The sequence below is a fragment of the Periplaneta americana genome, chromosome 5, assembly GCF_040183065.1.
Source record: "Periplaneta americana isolate PAMFEO1 chromosome 5, P.americana_PAMFEO1_priV1, whole genome shotgun sequence".
Classification (NCBI taxonomy): Eukaryota; Metazoa; Arthropoda; class Insecta; order Blattodea; family Blattidae; genus Periplaneta; species Periplaneta americana.
The window spans coordinates 99156933-99179744 of record NC_091121.1 but is presented as its reverse complement, the minus strand read 5'-3'; positions in this window follow the sequence as shown (position 1 = coordinate 99179744).

Sequence of the window (22812 nt, the reverse complement as noted above, 5' to 3'; positions counted from 1 at the left end):
GACACAGGGATACAAAAGTTGACGTCACGGTATGACAAATGTCTCGATTCCGGTGGGGAATAAATTGAAAAATAGCTCAATATTTGCTGTTTCTGACTCAACTAATCTTTCTATGAAATTGCCTTTTCTTTCTCTAAAAGGCTCCAGGGAAACTTACTTTCCGAACGCGCCTCGTACATTATATTCAAAGTCAAAATTGAATTCATTTATAATAACATAAAAAAACCTTGATCCCAGAGGTTTTGTATTTCATATATTTACGTCACTTTGGAAATAAGTTCTTCAAACTTCAAGCTTCAAACGACTTGATGCAACTGGATAAAGAATAATTAGGAAAGCTAACACGTGTTAGTGTTAAACTCCCAACCAATGATGATGACAAAAGAGAGGGAGATGGATGTGTAAGGTCTTCCATCGAAAGGAAATTAGTATCGAGGGTCTTACGTCGTAGATTTACAGTTACATGAAAAACTGTTCTTGGTTTAAATAGTTTCAAACAAAACTGGCTGTCAGTATAACATTCCTAGAGACCGGAATCTTAGTCCCTAATGTTTGTAGTTAAGTGAGTACGGACTTTGTGCAATGAGCCAACGACTTGAAGAAGAATAATGGAGCGTGGAGCTGTACGATGAAAACAGACGACAACCGCATCAAGAAAAGCAAACACACACATAAACAAACATTGATTTCAAGAGAAAGGTGGTGTTGTGTGTTACAGAAAAAAACAGTCTTTGCTGTAAACTTTTAACTTAAAATTGTACTGTTTCACAGACTTTATTTTTAATTACATGTTTAAGTCTATATTACAATAATCTTTGCTTTAAATTTTTAACTTGAGAAACCGATACAACTGTAACACAGGTACTGATCTTAATGAAATGTTTAAGCCTAAATTTATAATAATTTTTGTTGTAAAATTGGAACTTAAAATGCTACCGTTTCACAGCTACTATTCTTATTGAAATGTTTTAGCCTATATTACAATAATATATTCTGTAAAATTCAACTTAAAATGCCGGTACTCTACTATAACACAGGTTGTGTACAAGTGCACTTTTCAATACAATTTTTGAAGTGCTTTTCCTCAACGTTTTTAAAGTAATGTTGGCACGCATCATTATTTCATAAAGAGTTTTGCAAAATTCGTCCACTGGCATTGAATTACTAGTTGAATACAGATAGTCAGACTCACTTCTTTCTAACAATTAAAAATGTTTATACGTTTGTTTGTTTTTTAATGACAGTGCTGATGTAAATACCATCTTTTAGAATAGATTATAACAGTTTTACATAAATAACACACAATTATGTCGCCACTTACACAGGCAAACATTCTTCCGAATTCCTCTACCCACTTTTTTACTTTCGTACTTGTTTTACAACCAAAGCCATCGTTTCTGGCACCTGAAATAAGTAATGGGAACGTTGAGAGCGAATATCTTACCTTTGCCGCAGTCTGTGGGCAAGAAAGCTGACTACTGTAATTGGCAGATTGGTGACATGATTTTTGTTAGGAGAAGGTATCATTCTCAGCCGAAGTGGCAAATGATGCCACTGACTGCGCAATGTACTCAAGGACACACCCCAGAAACGCAAAGTGCGAGTACCTTTCCTTCGTCGCTGTCAGTGGGCGATAAGACTAACAACTGTGATTGGCAGATTACTGACGTGGCGTGTATTCGGTTGGTACCGTTCTCAGCTGCACTAGCAACACATGCTCACTCACTAGATTCTTATTCAAGGACAGAGCCTATTTATTTCAACTAGTAGTGCACCATATCATAAACACTGCTAAATTGAAGCATGTACTGTAATTGTTTAGGAGTTAGGAACCTGAGTAGAGTGATCTTGTAGTATGTATTATTAGTAGTGCTTGTGAGCAGAATAGGTACTGAAGGTTACGTGCCGTATTGTATACCCATTCTTTAGCCAGTCTCCATCAATTTCTTCCTTTGTGTATACGAGATGTGTCTCTGAGGTCCAACGTCAAACGAGGCTGCTAAGATCTCTCATGGTCATAGTACAAGTAACACTGTAGAAAATACGATATTGGCACAATAACACAACAGACTGTAATTTATTTGAAGGTAAAAAGCGAAGGGGATCTCGAAAAAGCTACTGAGGCTAAGTGCTCAAGTAAAACAAAAGCAGTTACACCTGACTAACTAAGCTATGTTAAAGCCATTGCCAGCTATTGAGTCTAAGTTCCTACTCACTTCCTTACAATTTTGACTGCCTGCGACATATATTTATTTGGTTTCAAATAAACATATAATCTTAATATTTAAAACTACACAGTTATTGTTCATATATATATATATATATATATATATATATATATATATATATATATATATATAAAAGCTTTCATTTTGGCTCTTAGCTCAATTAACTTAGAAAGATCATTCATTGTTAATGTAAAAATTAATATGTTCTCATTAATTACTTACTTACTTACTGGTTTTAAGGAACCCGGAGGTTCATTGCCGTCCTCACATAAGCCCGCCATTGGTCCCTATCCTGAGCAAAATTAATCTAGTCTCTACCATCATATCCCACAAATCCATTTTAATATTATCTTTCAATCCACGTCTCAGCCTCCCCAAAGGTCTTTTCCCTCCGGCCTCCCAACTAACACTCTATATGCATTTCTGGATTCGCCCATACGTGCTACATGCCCTGCCCATCTCAAACGTCTGGGTTTAATGTTCCTAATTATGTCAGGTGAAGAATACAATGCGTGCAGTTCTGTGTTGTGTAACTTTCTCCATTCTCCTGTAACTCCATCCCTCTTAGCCCCAAATATTTTCCTAAGCACCTTATTCTCAAAAATCCTTAACCTATGTTCCTCTCTCAAAGTGAGAGTCCAAGTTTCACAACCATAAAGAACAACCGGTAATATAACTGTTTTATAAATTCTAACTTTCAGATTTTTTGACAGCAGACTGGATGATAAAAGTTCCTCAACCGAATAATAACAGGCATTTCCCATATTTATTCTGTGTTTAATTTCTTCCCGAGTATCATTTATATTTGTTACTGTTGCTCCCAGATATTTGAATTTCTCCACTTCTTTAAAAGATAAATTTCCAATTTTTATAATTCCGTTTCGTACAATATTCTCGTCACGAGACATAATCATATACTTTGTCTTTTCGGGATTTACTTCCAAACCTATCGCTTTACTTGCTTCAAGTAAAATTTCCGTGTTTTCCCTAATCGTTTGAGGATTTTCTCCTAACGTATTCACGTCATCCGCATAGACAAGCAGCTGATGTAACCCGTTCAATTCCAAACACTCTCTGTTATCTTGGACTTTCCTAATGGCATACTCTAGAGCAAAGTTAAAAAGTAAAGGTGATAGTGCATCTCCTTGCTTCAGCCCACAGTGAATTGGGAAAGCATCTGACAGAAAATGACCTATACGAACTCTGCTGTACGTTTCACTGAGACACATTTTAATTAATCGAACTAGTTTCTTGGGAATACCAAATTCAATAAGAAAATCATATAAAACTTCTCTCTTAACCGAGTCATATGCCTTTTTGAAATCTATGAATAACTGATGTACTGTACCCTTATACTCCCATTTTTTCTCCATTATCTGTCGAATACAAAATATCTGGTCAATAGTTGATCTATTACGCCTAAAACCACACTGATGATCCCCGATAATTTCATCTACATATGGAGTTAACCTTCTCAAAAGAATATTGGACAAAATGTTGTGCGACGTCAACAAAAGTGATATTCCTCGAAAGCTACTACAGTTAGTCTTGGCCCCCCTTCTCAAAGATAGGTACGATTATGGACTCCTTCCATTGATCTGGAACAATTTCCTTTTCCCAAATACAAGTACAAGCTTATAAATTTCGTTAGATAATGCGCTTCCACCCTCTTGTATTAATTCTGCTGGAATTTGATCGATACCTGGAGACATATAATTTTTCACATTTTCTATCGCAATTTCGACTTCAGAAAGTGTGGGTTCGGGTATAAATGGCTCAGCAGTTTGTATTTCAATTTCGTCCCGATCATTCCTATTTGGCCTATGTATATTTAGTAGTTGTCCAAAATAGTTTTTCAACCTGTTCAGGATTGAATGAGCGTCTGCAAGCAGGTCACCATTCTCACCCTTGATCACGTTTACCCTTGCCTGATATCCATTCTTGAATTCCTTTATGCCCTTATATAAATCTCTAATATTTTTATTTTTACTATTTGTTTCTACCTCATTCAGTTTTTCCTTCAAGTAATCTCTCTTTTTATTCCTAAGCGTACGATTTGCTTCCCGTCTTTTATTGAAATAATTATCTCTATTCGCCTCAACTGGATCCTGTAAGAATTTCAATTTTGCCTGTTTCCTTCTTTCTACTACCATGCAACAATCTTCATCAAACCACGGTTTCTTTTTCTTAGTTTCATAATAACCAGGGAAAGGATTTATATGTAAATACATATTTACTTATAAAGCTAATATAATTTATATTTTGCATTATCTTTATGTTTCACAATGTGTAGGGTTGAAAAATCCTACTTCTATTTTCCATATTTTTCCATATTTTAGAGTTTAGTACATATTTTCGTTAATTTCCATATATTTTCCATATTTCATATAAAACAGTCCATATTATATTAGGTTTAACAATAAAACAAAACAAAATTCCATTAACTTTTAAAAATACATTTCAACAATAGAGATTTAAACACATGTTCAGTAATCCCTTTAACATCAGAGTTATTTGAAAATTAGCAGTCCTATCAACAATGGGAAAGTAAGTTACAAAACTGTATTAATTTAATTTAAAATTTTTAACAGACTTCAGTTGTGCAGCTCAACAGTTAAATGCCAGTCAGAGTACACATAGGTTCAGTTTTGTAAATCATACTATAAAGACGGTAAATATGCCAAAAGTACGTCATTCAGTCAATTTAAAATCAAAACTAACAAGTTACATTTCAGAATTTAAAGAAGATGGTTTATCAACTGACAATAAAATATTATTTTGTAATTTGTGTCAGTGTGCAGTATCATCTACACAAAAGTTCCTGGTGCAACAACACATTACAACTAGTAAACATCAGGCCAACAAACAACTAAATTCCAAGCAGAGACAATTGTTTTTAACACAACCAACAACATCGAATGTAAGATCTGAGTTTAACATCGACCTGTGCCGTTCTCTCATCTCTGCTGATATTCCTCTCTACAAACTAAAGAATAAGGTCTTCAGGGAATTCCTTGAAAAATATACTCAACATACAATCCCGGATGAGTCAACACTTAGGAAGACGTATGCTCCATCCATCTACGATGAGACAATACAGAAGATAAGAGATGAAATTAAAGATAGTTCAATTTGGGTTTCCATTGATGAGACTCCCGACAAAGAAGGTAGACTTGTTGGTAATGTAGTTATCGGTTTGTTAAGTGAACAATATTCTGAACGAATTCTTTTACATTGTGATGTTCTAGAAAAGTGCAATAACAAAACTATAGTTAAACTGTTCAACGAAGCTATTGGTATCCTGTGGCCAAAGGGTATTATGTACGATAATGTGTTATTCTTTATTAGCGCTGCTGCCCCTTATATGGTCAAAGCTGGACAAGCATTATCTGTTGTATATCCTAAATTGACTCATTTTACTTGTGTGGCGCATGCATTTCATCGTGTGGCAGAAGTGGTCAGAGACAATTTCCCTAAAGTAGATTTGTTGATTTCATCAGTGAAAAAAGTATTTCTCAAAGCTCCCAGTAGAGTTAACGTGTTGAAAGAAATGTACCCTGAAATTCCATTGCCACCAAAGCCAATTTTAACTAGATGGGGTACATGGCTAGAAGCAGTTGAATATTATGCCGAACATATAGACTCTATTAACAATGTTCTCCTTGCATTGGACTCTGAAGATGCAGTCTCAATTGATACTGCGAAAACAGTTACCTGTGACATAAGTGTGAAGAATGACTTAGCTCACATTCAGCATACATTTTCATGCATCATAAAAACGCTCAAAAGTCTCCAAAATAGGCACCTTTCACTATCTGAAAGTTTTGAAATTATAAATAGTACTGTGGAAGAACTGAATCGTGGTAGAGGTAAAGTTGCAGATGCAATAAGAGCTAAGGTGGACACTGTACTTTCAAAAAACCCTGGATATGAAGAACTACAAAAGGTTGTTGCTGTGATGAGTGGTGAATCAACAGTGAAGATTAACTTGGACTTATCCCCAGCAGACATTGTGAAATTGAATTATGTACCAGTTACTTCTTGTGACGTCGAACGCTCTTTTAGTCAGTATAAATCTATCCTCAGAGACAATAGAAGAAGATTCACTTTTCAGCACTTGAAATAAATGTTTGTAACCTATTGTTATGGTAACAGACAATAAAAATTGTGTTTTGTTGAAACTACATTGGAAGATAAGGTACGTCCATTATATTTTTTGTTTAGTTTGATTAAAATGTACCAATATTTAACGTACATAGTCATTTTTTTATAATTTTAAGTCCATATTTAATTCCATATTTTGGTAAAAATCCATATTTAATTCCATATTTTGGTAAAAATAACTACATATATATTTACATATTTCATATATTTTTAGTCCATATAAATCCGTTCCCTGACTCTATTCAGCTGCAATTTTGATATTATCTCGGATATTTTCTCACATGCTATTAACATCTAACTCTTCCTCAACTTCGTCGGAACTTGCTAATACGGCAAACCTATTTGAAATTTCGACCTGATAATGTTGCTTAGTTTCCTCGTCCTTTAATTTCGGAATATTGAATTTTCTAATTTTAACTTGTTGCTCTACTCGCTTGGCTACTGATAGTCTTTCTCATTATAATGGCTAATATTTTATTCTGCCCTTCGGAAAGAAACTTCTGTAAGATAAATGACTTCCTTGTTAAATATTCCTTTAATCTAAAAGCGCTGTCTAATCTGTAATTTGAAAAATAGTGAAACAAAAATGCATACAAAAAATCAAATCTATAATTACACAATTTCACATTACTAAACAAAGCATAAAACTGAAATAGTTTCATTTTATAAACCTTTCAACACTACTCTGTAAATATAACCCTTTAGATCTAAACATAGTTATATAGAATAATAACAAACCAAATACAGACCAATTTGTTTCAATTCAATTAATTCAGTTTCCCATGTACTGAAATAGACATATTCGACATGTTGAAAACAAACGCACTGCATTCGAGTAGTGGGCATTCTGTAATATATAAAACGGCATGAATTTAACTATGTATATCTACTTATTTCATATCATGATCTTCCATTTAATAGACGCATTAAAACAGCTTTCACATTAATTCAGATATTAAATATAAATTAACGAAAGTGTTTTCAGAACATACGCAAACAATCAATATAACATTTATAGAAATTATTTATTACGTTCAGCTGTCTACCCCACATGAAAATGGTAGATATTAAAGGGAAATTCTGCCAATAATTTATACAAATAACTGTTTTAAAACATGGTTTCCACGGCGGCAGTAGTACAATGCTTTCGCTAATTGTCGTTTTGCTTCCTTGAGCTCTTGTGCAACGTAACACGGAAAAATTGAAAATAACTTCAATAATAAGTTCACAAACCTTAATAAAATTTTGAGCAGAAAAATGTAATATTAAGTGCAGTCTCATTGTGTTTCATACTGAATGCAAAATACTATATCGTAATCCTTAGGCCTAAGCTCATTTACTTTTACGGATGTTTCGAATTAGAAACAATTGAGGGATTTGGGAGGAATCAAAATGTACCACACCTGGCATATAGCCCTAATCTTGCGCCTTAATAGCGGTACTTCTCTTTAAGCAATTCATGAATTCGTTCTCACAATTGAGAATAAAGATTCGCATCCACTGCAAGTCCGTTTAGAACTAACGCCCAGTGAATCACGTTTTCAAAATTTCACCAGACATAACAGATATAGTATCTAATCTGTGTTGAGTTTGTTAAGGTGTCAATTAATGAGATGCACATATACAATTTACTTAAATTTAACGGCGTTCACTTTCAGCGTTTCACTTCGATCCCCTTTTCCATCTATCTCGATCACCTCAGGAACCATCTTCCTCTTTCAAGTCCTTTGGCATTCATGCCCTCAACAACTCCTCCTCTCCACGTAAACCGAGGGCGTCATTTCTTCCTTATTTCTCGAGATGGCCAATATAATATCTTTTTGGGCCATCGCAATTCCGGCATCCGTTGGACATCCCAAAACCATCGAAGCTTTTGGCATTCCAAACGATCAACAATGTTTTTTGGATGTTAAGTTTCTCCATTATGGAGTCATTTCGTAACTTTTGAAGGAGAAACAAGAGCAGACTTAGGCGTATTCCATTCTTTTCCACAGCTTTAATGCAGTTCTTCTGTCTTACCGTTATGTTCAAGGTTCTCCCCCATATGTCAAGATACCCTCCACAATTAGGTTGAGTGTGTGTGTGTTTTTTTTTTTTTTGCTTTAATGTAACGCTCCGTATCATTCCATTGAGCTGTTTAATAGCGATGCGGGCTTGAGTTACACAGCTTTCGATCTCTTTCGTACATGCCCTCGATTGGTGAAAGATAGATCCTAGATATTTGAATGATCTACTGTCTCGACTGTGCTTACCAAGAAATTCAGATTCCTATACTGTCCACAAACGACTAAAAGTTGTCTTCTTGAAATTAATATTCAGGCCCCCTGAGGTACAACAATCAATGAATCAATCAATCAATTAGTTAATCAATCAATCAATCAATCAATCAATCAAACTTCTCATCATGAATTTCAAACCAAATTCTGTATGATTTCATAGTCATCTTAATGTGGCGATGTAATGTATGTTTTGAAGTACCAAGTTCTTCTGACAACCTAGTTCTTTGCAGATATTCTTCCAAAATTCTGCATGCATTCTCAATATTCCATACATTAGGTCTTTCAGGATGTTGTAAATCTTAAATGCCTCCTTCTTCATTATTGAAACCCTAGAACCTTCGTTGTGCTATACGCTCACTAACGAAACCTTCACTTTCGACTTCACGATATTCTTCGAGCCGTAGCAGAAGCTTTACAATCTTATTTCCATTTAATAACAAAACGTAATTTAGGTGTTCTATTCATTGACGTGTACCTTATCGTCTCTTTCAATATGCAGGGTTATTTCACGTCCACACTACATTTCAGTGGTCGTCAGCACTCGCTGAAATGGGTAGAGTGCATAGAGGGTAAGGAACTCTGCTCCGTCGTGCACAAGGGATAGAGAGACAGCATACCCGCCAGCAGCGACGAATTCACGCTAGGGCAGTGTCTTGTCCGCGGGTAAGGGACGCTAGCCCGAGAGTGCAGTGTTCTGATGACCGCTGCTATATATGTATAAATCACAAAAATGACCAAATGGACTGAGCAAGTTTTGGGATCACACTCATCAATTATATATTTATTAAAGCTCAGACGGAAGATTATTTAACTTGGACTTATTGTTTTTCGATTTAAAATTATGTTATTACTTAATTTGATTTCAGCTGACTTAATTTTCGATTTCCGATGCTATCCACAATCCAGTTTTCACTGTCGTACATAAACGTGAGAAAATAAATATAGCATTTTTAATAAATAGGCTTCGTATTCCAGCTACCTAAAGACTGAAATTAAAGACACATGGGGTATATAGTACGCCGAACACAGGTAATGCAGCGGATATGGATATAAACAAACAGATCGTCGCTGCGTGTTCGTGGAGTACAGTCAACTGCCGACATTCTAAAGCTATACTAGTAAACACATGCTTGAGCAGCGATGTTCATTTGCGTCGTAATCTTTGCAATGAATAATAATTAACGTGCATTCATAAGTTATGGAACTTGAAATGATTTTATATTGTAAGAAATTCTTTCAATGGAACATGATGTTATTGGTGCATGATATAGTACAAGATATTCGTATCGTCTGATATTTTCTCGTGTTTCATTAGGATATTGAATGTCGCTCATCACTGAAAACCCACTAATTTTCTATGTACTTCTCTAGAAATTCCCTAAAATGTAGATTATTTAATTTATTGATTGGGACGTTGGCACTGAACATGATGGTGGGCTACACAAATCCATGCTAAACGTCTACTTATTATCTTCATAATTTTCAGATTATGATGGTACTGGTTCTTTTGATTACGTTCAACACACTTCCTGTGTCTTTTGGTATTGCCGTATCTTTCAGTGCACTATTTTTGTCACGTTTACGTTTATTTTACACAATTTATATGTAATTTTGTCTATATTGACAGTAAAAATATTAGTTCAAATATCCTGAACTATGCTCTGCAATATTACACGCTTGAGCGTCTTACCTAAGGCATTTTACCTCTGCAATGAACCTTTAATCAGCCACAAAGATGTAGTTATTTAAATAATACGACTAGTAAGAGCAGTGATCGATAAGCCTACTCACTATGACTGAGTCCCGATTTTGACTTCCTAGGGGAAGAGGACAGAGGATGCGTAACTATTTTCTATACGAACGTACCTGTACCTGCGCTGTGACGTCACATATACTTCGAATCGGACAACTTCTTTCCAGTTTATAGGTAACTGAAATACGGAGCCTAATAATAATAAAAAAATGAATCTGAAAATTCCTGAAAGGCAGACGTCTTCTCCGTTTGTAGTAACATCTAGAAATGTTTCTCACTTGGTCAGCCAGTCCACATGAGTGTCACTATCGGAGCACATTCAAAACTATGACATAGGCCTATACTCTAGTTTTATACTGATTGCTTCGGACAAATTGGGTTATTGCGAGTAGGTCTATAATAAGTACAGAGTAAAATATTAACTGTTTCAAAATTCTCCGCAATATTTAAAATGCCCTATTTCTTCAAGCTTAATTATGTCTTCACATTAGACTAGTCTTCTTTCATGTCCTTTCTTGTCATTGCTTTATTCTTCCTTTATTTATTTATTTTCCAAAATCCAGATCTTCGTATTACTTCAATAATTTCGAATCACTGTTGTGAAGTTACTTGACGTGTGTGACGTTTGGATGACATGTGTGAGACACACTTGACTGCAGATCCTTTCACATTTGAGTGGTGTAAAGTGATGTGACCTTTAGCGTGCTTCAGACTACAGGCGTGTGACATCCTCCCACAGACGCAAGACATGGACATTGTACAGATCCCCACCTACGTGGCATGCTAGAACAGACACTATGGTCGGTTTATCTGTATCCTAACTCAGATATCAGATGTTTCCCCCATAGAGCATCTGTTCAAAGAATATCCTCCAACATTTACCCCACTATAACGAAAAGATAAAAAATTTGCGCTTAAGAAACTATTAAGAATAATATAAGTTTTTTTTTTTTCTGAAAGTCCTCTTCTTTCGACGGTAGTGAACTATAAAACTCACGTTTCATGCATCAATCATTAGAACTTTCTTAATATGTCGTCGATTTACAAGCCAAACACATTAAGTCAAAAATATAATTTCTCAGAAATATCCGTACATAATGTACAGCTCCGCTTAAAAAGAATGAGACGACTCTTGGTCGCTGGAAGTGAAAGTTCTACAGCGCGGTTCACTCGATATCGACGTAGCCAGGAAGACATCTGGTCGTGCATGCATAGGCCTATTTTCATCTTACTCCAAAATGCACACCAGTGCAAAATGTTATCAGTTGTCCGTGTATTTCTGGTGTAGGTCTCTTTTTACGTCCTTGATCATTTATCTTTAATGAAAGATTGAAATATACCGTGTAACACGAAAGTCATTCGCCAAAGTGCAAAAACAATATTAATTTTGAAATGACAAATGTAGACATATGGCAAAGACAGCAAGGAACATTGTAAGGACCACGACAAAGAAAACAAAGACCTCGACAAGGACAAAGATCAGGACCATGGTTACATACAAGAAACACGACAAACACCACGACAAGGATTATGCCACGACATAGACCACGCGTGCGTCCGCTTCATTTGTAATGTTCGATACTATGATCATATCTCACCTTCTTTCGAGAAGTTATCATGGCTTAGGTTACATGAGAGGAGAAATCTGCACTCACTTTCTCTCCTATATCGAATTATGCACACTTCATCCCCCTATTATTTATTCGCTCGTTTTCATACTCTCTCTCGCTATCATAATATTAATACTCGATCACAACGCGATAACACGCTAGAAATTCCACTTCACACATCATCTCTGTATTCCTCATCTTTCGCTGTTGCTACCTCTCGTCACTGGAACTCTCTGCCGCCTGAAGTCAAGGGCTGCCGAACATTGAAATCTTTCAAATCCAAGTTAGAAAATTATCTTATGACGAGTTGCCAAACTAACTTACTATTATGACAAGTGTTGTATTGCATGTTTCCACGTATTCACAATTTTTTTTATGTTCTAGTGATATTTAACTTATTTTATATTTTTGTTCTCATATTTTCCGATAATGGTATATCTCTAATGTGATAAGTTGAGCTATATATAAACATAATTTTCCTTACTGTGTATACTTAAAAATATTGTATTCATTGTATGCTTTGTACTGCACTATTGTATTACTACTATTAGTATTATTATTGCTATTAGGCCTGTTATTATTATTATTTTATTTATTATTATTATTAATATTATTATTATCATTATTGTTATCATTACTATTCTATTTATTATTATTATTATTATCAATAATTCTTATTTTTTTATACTTTGTAGGCCTCATTTATTTTTGACCTGCTGTTGACATTTTATTATGCTTTTTTTTCTTTCTTTCTGTATGTTATATATTATGTCTGATTTCTTCTTACTTGTTGTTTACATTTTATTATTATTATCTTATTCAGTTTTGTGTGTACTTTGTAAATTTGTAGTGTTTCTATAACGCAGTTTTTACTCCTGGTTGAGTGTTAGAGAAGGCCGTATGGCCTTAACTCTGCCAGGTTAAATAAATCATTATTATTATTATAAGGATTAAAAGGACCAGGACCACGAAAAGGACTATTAGAAAGACAAGGACCGCGATAAGGACCAAAAACAGGACCATGATAATATACTACAAGAAACACGACAAACACCACGACAAGGATTACAATAAATACCAAGACATGGACCACGATAAGGACTTCGAAATTTACCAAGAAAAGGACTATGACAAAGACAACTAACTATGACAAAAGCAGCAAGGAGGATGATAAGGACTATTACAATGCCAACAATGACCACAATAAAGACAACATAGATCACGATAAGGGACAAGTCAAAGACAACAAGGATCACGACAAAATAATAAGGATTACGATAAGGACCATGACAAGGAAAACAAAAACCAATATAAGAAACGCGATATGGATAAAGACAAGGGCCACGATAATAATTACGAATTAGACCATGATAAGGACAAGGTTCATGATAAGAGTCACGACATGAACTACGATAAGGACCAAGACCATGATAAGGATCATAACAAAGAAAACAAATACGACGATAAGGACCACAACAAAAACAAGGATTATGATAAGAAACATTATAAAGGCAACAGTGACTACGATAAGGACCGTGGCTAAGACTACAAGGTTCATTACAAAATCTACGGCAACGATCATGATAAGGACCATGACATGGACCACGGATTATCACCATAAAGACTTCGTCAAAGACAAGAACGATGTTAAGACCCATGACAACAACAACACAAAGACAAGGACTACGATAAGAAAAACGACATGGGTCAGGAGTGAGAATGAAATAGTCCAAAGCCACACTTTTAACAAAAATCGTTTTGTGCGAGTGCATTTCTTACACATATGGGAAAGCTACTAATAATATATTGTAATAATTACTCAAGAAATTACATAGGCCTAAGGACTCTAAACCTTTGGAAAAGTTTGTCTGTTTGGCTTAGGAATATTTTTTTTTAATTTCATTCTAACTGTTAGTTTTTAATATGCTGTTAAGTGCATTCATTAGATTAACGTTTATAATATTATAATTTGTAATTTTGTATTATTTGCGATCATTAACACTTAATCTCAGGACTTTGTAAAACTCTAGTTCAACGTTATTTAGCTATTTCAACGTTATTTAGACAAAAAAAGTCCTTGTGTAGACTAAGAATCGAACTCGCACTCTTCTACACAACACGCAGAAGTCTTAGAGTTTGAGCTGCTGAAACGACATGAAAGCTCTCCTTTCTGTGTGGAGTGTCGCTCTAGTCATGAAGGTCCATGTCGATTTAACTACACGATTTATGTATATATTTATTTATTATTTACGTCATATTACCATATTTTTTGCAGTTTTTGAAGTGAATTTGGGAACGATGCTTGTAACAAACCAAATAGCCTGAATTTAAGTAACTCAATATTCGTTATCTTGTGTATCAGTGCTCTGTCTCCGATCATGCGCAGTGTCTTACAGCTGGGAATAGGAATATTCAATCGTCTCATTATTTTCTAGGGAAACTGTACATAATATATGTGTATAAACTTAGAATTGGAAAATTAAATACACATAAGGCGAAACAATTACCTAAAAATAATAATTTGAGGATTCACTTTTGTTAAGAATATTCAAACGCCTTTTTCTCAGATGTAAAATGTTTGACGTAATGTGTTTTGCTTGTAAACAGCGATGTGTATGGTGTAATTGAAAGTTTGTATAAATAAGTTTGTTTTCCTGGTATCAATTTAAGTGTATTTTCTGTTCTTTCATTTAACTTTCTATGGATTTAATGATAACTTACATAATTAAGCCCTGTAATTTGAATTTTATATTTCACATCTTGCAATTATATGGATCTCATGAGGAAAAGAAAAGGGAGGCAGAAAATAGGAAAGATTGGAGAAAGCTGGGTTTCCAATGAAAGACCTGCCATTGGGCAGAACAGTAAATGAATGAATGAATCTTGCAATTTCATTTTTTTTTCTTGTTGCTGTATTAATAGCAAACAATGCAACTGAAGCTGATTGGTCAATCAGCCTGAATGTTCAATATTGAAACGCGCCCTGCAAATTCATTGGAGTTAACAAATTTCGGTCTTCCTTCATCATATTCACCTGTGAAATAACTTGTACACCTAAGAACAGTTCGGTCGGAACAGTTATGACTTCCGAGAAAGTACCTGGAGTGTTCCACACAAGATGGTTGGACGGCATGTTTCTACAATACTCCAGTTTCCATGAGAAGCAGTTCGTCACAAACTCCTATTGTTATTTTGGAACAAAGTGTTCCGACCTACTCTTCATTTCATGTACTATGTAAATATCATTTAATGAAAGACGGAGTACAATTCACTGTAACAGAGTTCAATAGTATCAACTGTCATGTTTTGTAAAGTTTTCTATCACGTATTTTACAATAAAGCACATGTGTGTAAAACGCATTAATTAATGTTACGTTATACTATATATTATATAACATAACAAAATAAAAGGAAAAAAAAAACAGAAATCTAAAATACAGTAGGCCTATTTAGTTTTACTCAGCTTTCATTTCATCCCTAACTCATCAATCAATTGGTTTCATATACGTAACTACCAATGTTAGGCATTTACATTACTTTAAGTTTAATTTGATGAATACGAGAAACAATTAACACAAAAAAGGAGCCACCATTGCAAGTTTCCTCTGCGCCCGCGGCAGCGAAACAAGAGTGCAACGGGCGGTATGTCAGGTTTAGATGACGTCACAGGCATCGGCATCGAGTTGATGATCACTATTTTTTTCTTGTATCTCTATGAGGCTGGAGAGGAACATCCCTATGCACTGCGACCTGAGTCTATTGTGCGCCCCTGGGATTAGTTGTAGCCCAACGAACGCACCCACGTCGAACCGATCTAACGCCCAACACACTAACAACCAGTCCCGCCATCCTTCTAAGTCCGTGTACCATTCCACCCCAACAGCCCTCCCCCCACATTCCCCCCTCAAACGGTCTGAAGTGTATGCCACCCCCCTCGTCTGACCAACGGTCTGAGGTGTAGGCCACCCGTACCGTCGGAAGAGGAGTGGGTTCCGCTGCTGGGTCACCAAATACCATGCTTTGGAATATCCATGGAGGCCGGCCAAGAGCGTCAGGAGCTTCGGAGGGCCGCCGCAGGCGCGACCTGAAAGTCAAGAAGATAAGGAAAGGATGATGAGGGGGGGAAAGGAAGTGGCGAGAATGAGTGGGGTTCCATACGCCTGATAAAGTTACCTGATATTCATTCATAGCAGTGAGGGAAAAACCCCGAAAAAAAAACTCACCCAGGCACTCGTCCCAAGCGGGGAATCGAACCCCGGCCCGCTGGGTTGAATTTCTTAACGACGACTAGACATGCTCAAGTAGAGATCTCGTAGATCATATCATGCTTATCACGGTGCTGGATGAACACTTTAGATTACAAAGTACACGCATATTACAAGAGATACAGACACACATTTCTCATATGGAAGAGATATCTGAATTTTTCTGTCAGGAGGTTATTCCTGACCCGCTGAAGTTGAAGCTGAAAACGCCATTACTTCACTAAAGCAGAGGACCTGAAAACTATTCGCTTCTTAAAATAGGATTCTAATTTGATAGTAATGAAACTGGACGTCCCCATTCAATGCTGCTTCTGCAATTCAGAGTAACATGGAATTAGAGTCTGGTGTAGGTGGATTTGATCGAAGCAGAGAGAGTTCGATTATATTGTTTTGCGTTGTGAGGAGCCGAAGCTTGTTCAAACGCAAGGGTCGTTACGTTGCAATCAAAGGGATACACCCGTTAAACCGAAGGCGTGGCTTACACACCGCCCAATATGCATGCGCTTTCCAACTCAAACAGTTGAACTCTTTTAACATGCTGGTAGGGGCATTTTACTCGCCGTGACAGAAATCCCTTAATAATAATAATAGAACAAAGCAAACAGTGCACAATAAATATGGATTACAATGCCCAACACTATTATTATGCTTTGCCAATGGGTACAGATCGGTAACGAGCAAGGCCACTGTCTTTCTAGATCTGATTTCTCTTCTCCTCCTCCTTTCTACTTCAGCATCACTGAAAAATGTGCAGCTGGATACTAACGATGTTTCTGAATGATCTGTCAGGAATATCAAGAGGCAATAAATACGCAAGAAAGCAGGAATTCCATTTTAAATTACAGCAGAAATACGAAAGAAATTAGATTTCCAGATCAGAATATGTTAAAAGTATGGCTTATTATAAAAAAAAAACATAACTAACATGTATCGACGAAGGATATCTGATGTACAAAATTTCAACTATACCTATGTGACACAAAGTTTTTAACCACACCTCTGATGCTATGCCATAGACAGTCCTATGTTGGTAAAAGTGGGAAGGAAAACTTTGCGTGTATTCCTCTATCCACGTTCCCCCACTACTTTAGTATTAGAAGCGCAACTTGGACTCACTCTAATTTTACAGGTTTGTGCTAAAATGATGCATTTCATTTTGTCCGTACTTATAAATTAATACTCATTAATTAGGCCTGCAATACTTAAGAGGAGGCATTACAATCCTGAATAGCCAACGCAGCAAATCTCTGATTCGCTGGAGTTTCTAAGCCTATGAGATTTGGTTACGATAGTAAATATTTAATGAATTGATACTGGAATAGACTGAAGTATAAAATGAGAGACCCGGGCGTAAAACACGGTAACTGACATTTTAGTGAAAAAAAAATGAGATATGTAGCTTATAGCATGGTATCTTACATTCTGAGTCTAATCCAGTAGTAAGTTTTCCAACATCTCAACAGAAGGCAGAAGTATACAGATTTTACTTTCCTGGTAACTAGCCTATATAAACTGTTGCATGTATAAATGTTTACCTACCTAATAACCTCGAGATATTAAAAAGGCACTTACCATGTTTACTGCCGAACCCTTCAATGCTGAACTACCGAAGTAGTAACAGTAACAGCAATAGCATAGGTAGTAATAACAGTAGTAGTAGCAGTTATTTTAGTAGTGTAAATAGCAGTAGTAGTAGTAGTAGTAGTAGTAGTAGTAGTAGTAGTAGTAGTAGTAGTAGTAGTAGTAATAGCACAAAGAAGGATATTTGTATCGACCTAACATTACAGCCCAAGAAAACACAGAACTTAAAATTAAGAAGGAGTACATACCAGTACCATAGATTGGATTCGACTTAATATCATTCGTCGATTAAACTCCGTCTATCATTCATTCTGTGCATTACGCTCAGAGTTATTCGTTTACTAATTCTGCAACAAAAATTGCAAATCATTTGTTTAATTTTCGCTGGAAACCGAAAGATTTAATGTGTAATAAAAGTTGCTCTACGTCCAACGTATTTTACCCCTATACTTCTTCTCCTTTCTCTTCTAAAATTATATGTAAACTGCTTTCAACTGTTTTGAGTTGTTATTCACAACTTTGCGTTGTATTTTATGCAGAATAACTTACCAATACACAGCATAACTTATGTATTTTCTATCATAAAACCGAAATTGCAGCTTGCAGCGTCGATAATTTACTATGAAAGGACTTTTATTAAGCCTCTAAAACAAGTTGAACTCCACAAGGAGCTTAAAACAACTTGCTGATGTCGTGGGGCCTTGTGTATATATACACTCCAGTTTTATTTTCTTCTTTATAGCTGTATAATTTTTGTCGTTAACACCACCTGCTGCTGAATCTTATAGATAGATGGATCTATTCAGCAATATTATACATACAGATGCACTACACCATCGCTGGGCAAAGAAGGATTCATGAATCCCTGTGATTCATGACTTATACTGTCCGCAGAGCATTGGCCTATCTCCCTACCTACAAGCAAGCGGCAGCAGTGGTGGAGCAATAGCTGAGTCTACACCTTCCGCTTCAAAGAAAAGGAGATTTCTAATGGAATGGGAGGAAGAGTTCTTCCGTTGTAAAAAAGATGATGAGAGTGCAAAATGCCTAATTTGTAATAAGCTATTATACTTTAATTCCATAAATTTTCCTATTACCGGTATGTTTCTCTATCTTAATATTATAGCTATTATATAATTTCGTTGTAGCCGTAATTTTACTTTTAGTTCCTATTTTATTTTGTTTATATACAGTATTCCTCTTATAGCCTATTAATAATATCTCTGAACTGCGATCGAACACGAGCGCTGCTCATTCGGTTCTCAAATTTTATTAATATTACTGTAAAGTTGTCAAAAAAAAAAGTGGCCGCACTCGTGAACAGCTAATATTTTCAAAGTCCACTTCGGGTCGCGGCGATGTTACACGATGCATGTGCTTGTACAAGCAGTTCCGGAACTATGAAAGTGTTCCATATGTGCGCCTCGTAGACCAGCGTTAGAGTGCTTAAACAAGCACAACAAAGGTTGTGGTTTCGGGCCTTTTTCAAGTTTTCATTTTATTTTTTAATCGTTCTTTAGCGATGTAAATGATATTCAAATTATCATTTATATTCAGTTATCTTTCTTTATGGATATCACGTTATTTATATTTTGTTATCGTTCTTTAGAGATATGAATAAAATTCAAGTCATCATTTGTATTCTGTTATCGTTTTATAACGATATGAATAATAATTACTATTATTGTATCTCCAATGAGGGTTAGCCCTATTTTACATATGTATGTTAGGGCTATAGTGTTATACACAAAAAAAGATAAGTATAAAGAGAAATGGAAAAGAAAATTAAATTAGCTTATGCGATGTAAACAAAACATACGCAATCCGTAAATTATGCATTGCGATTGAAAAACAAATATCAGGTATCAATTTGAAACATACAAAAACATTAACAACACACATACGTAACACTTCTATAACACAAATACGCAGCTTTCCGTACCATACATCATAAATTAATACACAATAGTCACACAAACACAATCAAACTATAATTACGACATTGCGACGACATCAAGCATCACATAACTGACTCACATACATAACAAATCAAGCATCCGTTACAACACATACACTTCAACATAGTAACCACACTTTTAAAAGTTACAAATTTGGCTCCAAGAAGAATAAATAGGACACTGTTACTAATTACTATTCTTCTACAATTTCTTAAATACATCTGTAATAAATCTGTGAAATTCCGATATGAATAATATTCACGTTTTTTATATTCTGTTATCGTTCTTTAGAGATATAAATAATATTCAAGTTATGATTTATATTCTGTTTTCCTTCATTAGCATTATAAAATAATATTCAAGTTATTTATATTGTTATTGTTCTTTCGCAATGTAAATAATCTGTATTTTATGTAAATAATTATTGTAACACAAATAACCATCTTTCTTTGTAAAATAGGTTATTTTATTTAGATAATTAAATACGTATTATATAGTATCTTATATTAATTAAACAAACCGATATTTATCATTTATATTCTGTTATCGTTCTTTAGTGATACTGTATAAATAATATTCAAATTATGTATATTGTAATCATTCTTTAGCGATATAAATAACATAAATTTAATATAAGGTTTGGAAAAATCTAGTTGAATAATACTGGTATTAGTTTTTCTTTTTGTATTATTACATTATACTATCTTGAACCACAATAAAATGAAAAAGAGTAACGAGGAATTGAACCTGAGACGTTGACATCTAAATTTCGACGTTCGTCCGCTGAGCTACGAGGGCAAAAGTGTGGAAACATTTTCGGAAAAATTGGCCCAATCACACTCTAAGATTTTCTGATGATACGTAGAAGCTAGTCCAGGATGCGGGGGGCAAAGGCTAATTGAGATTTCCCGGTCTCTGATCGGGTCAAACATCCTGATAGAATTAATATTTAACCCTTGCCATGTCTTTCGGTGAAGTCCGGAGGGCCCAATTAGTCAAATCCACTCTCCTCATCTCCACGCTTGGGCCCCCTGGAATTTAATAAGATGCGAAAAAGATAGTGGTGTGCGGAAAGCAACGGGATGTTACCGCATTTAGCCCTATCCTTCCCAAGAAAAACTGCAAACATGAACAAAGGAAGCTTTTAATAGAAGAAGAAGGATCTTCTGCGGACCTCTGGAAAAAGAACTGAGGAAGAGACTAGTGAAGTGCTTTGTGTGGAGTGTGGCATTGTATGGGGAAGGAACATGGACATTACGACGAAATGAAATGAAACGAATTGAAGCATTTGAAATGTAGATGTGGAGAAGAACGGTGCGTGTGAAGTGGATAGACAGAATAAGAAATAAAATTGTGTTTGAAAAAGTGAGTGAAGAAAGAATGATGCTGAAACTGATTAGAAAGAGAAAAAGGAATTGGTTGGGTCTCTGGTTGAAAAGAATAATAGACGACATTAGGATAATGGATCATATGCGGAGACTAAGAGGAAGGCAGAAAATAGGAAAGATTGGAGATTGCTGGGTTTGCAATGAAATACCTGCCCATGGACAGAAAACTTATGTATGTTCAGAATGCCTGGAATATCGTGTCTAAGAACAGTCGCTATTTGCAAAGACTAGTCGATTCCATGCCCACTCGACTGCAAGATAATCGAGATAAGAGGAAGATAGACTAAATATTGAATTGTGGCTTTTTGTTTTGTTTTTTGAACGCTTAATTGTTTGAATGTTTTAAGGTCGACGCCAGTAAATTTGTTTTGTTTATGCCACGAAAGATATTTTTATTGAGAATAAAATCTTTTTTCTTTCCATTTGCAGCCAAAATATCATAATGATAAAGTCATGGCATAATATATTAATGAACCTGATGTTAATTACTAAAATAATGGTAAAAGAGAAAGGAGCCATTATGTATAATTTGTCTCTCTCAAAAACAGAACAAAAAAGAACATAAAAAGCACGAGGTTGTAGTCGAACGCAAGACCTCACGAATAAGAGGCCTGAACGCTAGCATTACGCTATCGAATAACACACAGAATACTTCAATTATAACTGTAGATATCAGGCAACGTGGTCCAACAACATGTAACATGGCCTGTCTCCGAATTGTAGCGAAGATACCCGAGGCAACTTTGTTTCAGGAGAGCGGCCACTTTTTCTTTTGATAACTGAACCTTCTTCTTTCATATTGGTGTATTATTTTATTTCTATTTCTAGTGTTGTATTTATATCCTGTAGTCTGATGTATTCTATATTACATGTTCTGTATTATTATATAAATACAGTCTGTTCTAAAAACAGAAAAAAATTTAAAAATTTAAAATTTGAAATGAATTCAGTCGCAGATTCTGTGATTTCAGGGACATGGAGACTTATCTTGCGGTGTCAACCCTTTCTCTGTAAATGTAACCAGTGCAAGAATTAACTTGCAGTGTGAATTTGTTGGCGTACAAACAGACTTAGTGATGAAAATCAACTGCAAAGATTTAGTGGGTGGGAATTTATTTGCACAATTTTGTAAAGTGGAATATAAGTGTCTAAGGACCATATTCATAGAAATTCTTAGCGCGGGCTTCCGGTGGATGATCAGCGAAGTATGATATGATATGATATGATATGATATGATATGATATGATATGATATGATATGATATGATATGATATGATATGATACGAGATATGATATGATATGATATGATATGATATGATATGATATGATATGATATGATACGAGATATGATATGATATGATATGATATGATATGATATGATATGATATGATATGATATGATATGATATGATATGATATGATATGATATGACATGATATATGATATGATATGATATGATATGATATGATATGATATGATATGATATGATATATGATATGAATCCTGCACAAGTAACCACTCGATAGCCTGGGCTAGTTTAGTTCGTTCGTAGCGCGGGCTAGCGAAATGTCTATGCATAGCACCCTA